This window comes from Natator depressus, chromosome 1, assembly GCF_965152275.1.
Source record: "Natator depressus isolate rNatDep1 chromosome 1, rNatDep2.hap1, whole genome shotgun sequence".
NCBI classification, from domain to species: Eukaryota; Metazoa; Chordata; order Testudines; family Cheloniidae; genus Natator; species Natator depressus.
In genome coordinates this window covers 253,304,108-253,309,146 of record NC_134234.1, presented here as the reverse complement: position 1 = coordinate 253,309,146, position 5,039 = coordinate 253,304,108, and positions in this window count along the sequence as shown.

The following is a 5,039-nucleotide window of genomic DNA, read 5'->3' as shown; positions in this document are numbered from 1 at the left end:
TTCTTTGCATTGGTCTTCATAGCGGAGGATGTGAGGGAGATTGCCAAACCTCAGCCATTCTTTTTAGGAGACAAAGCTGAGGAACTGTCCCAGATTGAGGTGTCATTAGAGGATGTTTGGGAACAAATTGATAAACTAAACAGTAATAAGTCACCAGGACCAAATGGTATTCACCCAAGATTTCTGAAGGAACATAAATCTGAAATTGCAGATCTACTAACTGTGGTATGTAACCTATCATTTAAATCAGCTTCTATACGAGATGACTGGAGGATAGCTAATGTGACACCAATTTTCAAAAAAGGCTCCAGAGGCAATCCCAGCAATTACAGGCCAGTAAACCTAACTTCAATACCAGGCAGAATGGTTGAAACAATGGTAAAGAACAGGATTATCAGCCATATAGATGAATATGATTTGTTGGGGAAGCGTCAACATGATTTTTGTAAAGGGAAATCATGCCTCACCAATCTATTAGAATTCTCTGAGGTCAACAAGCATGTGGAAAAGGGGATCCAGTGGATATAGTGTACTTAGATTTTCAGAAAGCCTTTGACAAGGTCCCTCACCAAAGGCTCTTAAGCAAAGTAAGCTGTCATGGGATAAGAGGGAAGGTCCTTTCATGGATCAGTAACTGGTTAAAAGATAGGAAACAAAGGTAAGAATAAATGGTCAGTTTTCAGAATGGAGAGAGGTAAATAGTGGTGTCCCCCAGGAGTCTGTACTGGGACCATCACTGTTCAACATATTCATAAATCATTTGGAAAAAGGGGTAAACAGTGATGTGGCAAAATTTGCAGATGATAGAAAACTATTCCAGATAGTTAAGGCCAAAGCAGACTGCGAAGAGTTACAATGGGATCTCACAAAACTAGGTGACTGGGCATCAGAATGGCAGATGAAATTCAGTGTTGATAAATGAAAAGTAATGCACCTTGGAAACCATAATCCTAACTATACATGTAAAATGATGGGGTCTAAATTAGCTGTTACCACTCAAGAAAGATCTTGGAGTCATTCTCTGAAAACATTCACGCAATGTGTAGTGGCAGTCAAAAAAGCTAACGGTTGGCAATCATTAGGAAAGAGATAGATAATAAGACAATAAATATCATATTGCCTCTATATAAATCCATGGTATGCCCACATCTTGAATACTGTGTGCAAATGTGGTTGCCCCCATCTCAAAAAAGATATATTGGAATTGGAAAACGTTCAGAAAAGGGCAACAAAAATGATTAGGGGTATGGAACAGCTTCCATAAGAGGAGAGATTAATAAGACTTGGAAAAGAGATGACTATGGGGGGTGGTGATATGATAGAGGTCTATAAAATCATGACTGGTGTAGAGAAAGTAAATAAGGAAGTGTTATTTATGCCTTCTCATAACACAAGAACTAAGAGTCACCAAATGAAATTAATAGGCAGCAGGTTTAAAACAAACAAAAGGAAGTTTGTTTTTTTTCCCACACAATGCACAGTCAACCTGTGGAACTCCTTGCCAGAGGAGGCTGTGAAGGCCAAGACTATAACAGAAAGAACTAGATAAGTTCATGGAGAATAGGTCCATCAATGGCTATTAGCCAGGATGGGCAGGGATGGAGACCCTAGCCTCTGTTTACTAGAAGCTGGGAATGGGTGACAGGGGATGGATCACTTGATGATTACCGGTTCTGTTCATTCCCTCTGAAGCACTTGGCATTGGCCACTGTCAGAAGACAGGATACTGGGCTAGATGGACCTTTGGTCTGACTCAATATGTCTGTTTTTATGTAAAGGCTGAGAGGTGAGCCTGCGGGGGGGGGGGGGGGGGGGGAGATGGTTTTAAGTCACCTTTGCACCTCCTCTAACCGGAACGCCATTTTGGCCTCTGGTGCAGGTTACAGCAATCTGAAGGCTGTCTCCAATGGCACTCTGCCCAAGGGGCGACTGTGGCCACAGGGAATACCTGGAGTGAAGCAGCACTTGGCCTCAGCCCCATCCTCTCCTATCCAACATGCTAAAGCATCCCTTGTGCGGGTGGCATAGGACCAGCTACGGTGGCTGTACACTAGCCAGGGAAGCCCCCTATATCAGGAATTACCCAAGGGCTGGGTCCACTCTATTTCTGACCCTTTGACTCCAGTAGAGACATCATAAAAGGGATGTGGTGCAGTAATGAACTGGGCCCCTGACTCGATGATACTTCTCTGATGATTTTCCCCCCTCCCATTCCTTGGCTCACCTTTCCCCAGGGACTGACTGCAGGGAGCTTCCCTCAGTGCTCCAGGCTTTCCCTCTTCTTCATGCAATGCACCAGCATTACTGCAAAAGGCCTTTATCATGCCTGTTAGGCATTGGCCCACCTTGGTGCAGTGCAAGCCGGCCGCCCCAAGGGGCCTTCTGGAGCACAGGGAATGCCACTGTGAAAGGCCCTTGCACAGGGTACACAAGGGTAGGGAGGCTCCTTAGATGCAGCTGCGTTCCTACACAAGGGTCTATCCTCATCTGGCCCAAAGAGTCTGCCTCTCCTCTGAAGAGGTCCCTTATGTAACAGGTAATCAGGCTGAGGGGACAGTGAGTGTTCCCTGGACCCAGGCATCCAAGAGCTGGCTGGGAGTTCCAAGTTCCTAAAGGGATAAATTTTAATAGCTGCTGAAAGCCCAAGCGAACAGACAAATAATCCCTGAAAAACAACTCCAAACACCAGCCCAGGCAGTCACAGTACATCAGCTCTCCCCTCTGAACGCACAGCTGTCCCCAGAATAAACAGGAAACAGTTTTATCCTCTGAGGAGCAAGGAGGTGAAAGGGTCAATTCTTTAGGTTGTGTGTCCAGGATTTAGGCAAGCAGCACAAGTCCCAGACTAATAGATTTTCCCTTTTTCTCATAGATGAGGGACCCAATGGCTGAGTTCTTGCTCATGGGTCTGTTTCTTGGTCTGAAATCGCCCTTTCTCCGGCGCAGGGTGACAAATATCCAGAGCCCAGAATGCCTGGTTTTGCCAGCAAGGCTTCAAAACTGAGGTAAAGTCACATAGGTGCTGGAACTAGGGGTTCCCCCTGGCTTGAAGTGGGTTCCAGTTGGTTTTACAGTTTGGTTCAATGGCTCTCAGTATCCCCACTGTACAAATCAGTGGTGGGCAACCTGTGGCCCCCGGGCCGCACATGGCCCGTCAGGGTAATCCACTAGTGGGCCATGAGACAGTGTTTACATTGACCATCCACAGGCACAATCGCCCGCAGCTCCCAGTGCCCGCGGTTCGCCGTTCCCGGCCAATGGGAGCTGGGGGAAGTGGTGCGGGCCACAGCGATGTGCTGGCCGCCGCTTCCCGCAGCTCCCATTGGCTGGGAACAGCAAACCGCCGCCACTGGGAGCTGCAGGCGGCTCTACCTGCCGACGGTCAACGTAAACGCTGTCTTGCGGCCCACCAGTGGATTACCCTGACGGGCCGCATGCAGCCCGTGGGCTGCAGGTTGCCCACCACTGATACAAATTGTTCCAGCACCCCTGAAGTCACTGCAGGAAGAAAGCCAAGTAACATGGCAAGAGGAAGAGCTGTTACCCTGCCCCTGCAGTTGCCTTCCAATGGGCTTATGGTTCACATGCACCCAGCTCACATGGAAGCCTGGGACATGTCTGTCCTGTCTGATTCTGGGTGACCATGCGTGTTAATTTCATGCAAGTGATGCTGGATAAGAGGCCTGGCTAAGGATGTACTTTCATCCAAACCCCCAATTTTATGGTGTTTATCAGGAAAAGTTTACCCCTTTGGGTGCAATTTCTCGTGTTCATTCTCAGCCCAAAGATAAGTTTTTCTTTTTTTTTCGTCTCCTTAGAGGGGGGAAAAACTCAATCAGTTTTTTTGTTTTGTTTTTCTCTCCACCCCTTTGAAAACCAAAACTGGGCAATTAAATGAAAAAGAAAAACTAGTGCAGCATGAAGGTTGAGAATTTGCACATGGTGAGGGCAATGCCTCCCCTTGTGACCTACGGGCTCAATTATTGGAATTCCCTGTGTGCTGCTCTGCCCCTTGCAGCTCCTTCAGAATGCAGCAGCTTGGTTGCTGATGTGTTGCAGCTATCATGATCACATTCAGTCCCCGTTGCTTTCTTTATATTGGCTGCCTGTTCAATGGTGGACTTGGTATAAATGAGCCTTATTGGTCTATAAAGCTCTGTATGGGACTGACCTGACATTTTTTTTCAGAGGTGTTGTTAAATGACTGCCACAGTTGCTGTTGTTGAATTGTTTTGTTCTGGCTGGTTTTGTTTACCTGCCTTGTCTGCAATTTTGTTGGGGGTCTTCTTTTATTAATGAAGGAGAAATTGTTTTTATGATGGCTGATCAGCACCCTGGGCACTTTTGCAAGGGTGGGATTGCAATATAAATAAAATTGTATTATGATGATGATGAATTTACACACACACACACACCATTCAGATTGTTGGGCTCGATGCAAGAATCACGCAATGAGACTCGATGGCCATGGACTCTGTGGATAAGCTGCGGTGCCACCCCAGCCCGGGGGCAGCTGCAGTCTGCATGCATGTAACACTGATGTTGCGGTGTATGCTGTTGTTCTGGTACCCGAATGCAGTGCAGTATGTTGCCGCGGGTGCAGTGTGGCTGCGGTCGCATTGCTGTGGAGCCATGTTTTAATTGTCTGACTCTAGAAATAAAATGCACAGAAGTAAGGCAAATCCAGCATTATTTGTTTCCATAGCAACGTGAACGCTGCCATACAGGGCACTGGCCTGGGAATCAAGAGACCTGAGCTCTATTCCCAGCTGTGCCACTGATCTGTTGGCAGGGCCAGATGAATGCAGACACAAATTAGGCATTTGCCTAGGGCCCAAATTTGAGGATTGACCAACCCAAGCAGTGCTGTGACCCTATGCACCAGGTCACAATGCTACTCACTGATATTTTGCTTGGCTGCCCCTCCATCATGGGGGAGGGTTGGCTGGGCCAAACCCAAGTGGTATTGCAACCCCATGTGCCAGGTTGCAATGTCACTTGCTCAAATGGGGCCTGATCACCTCTTCCCCACAATCCCT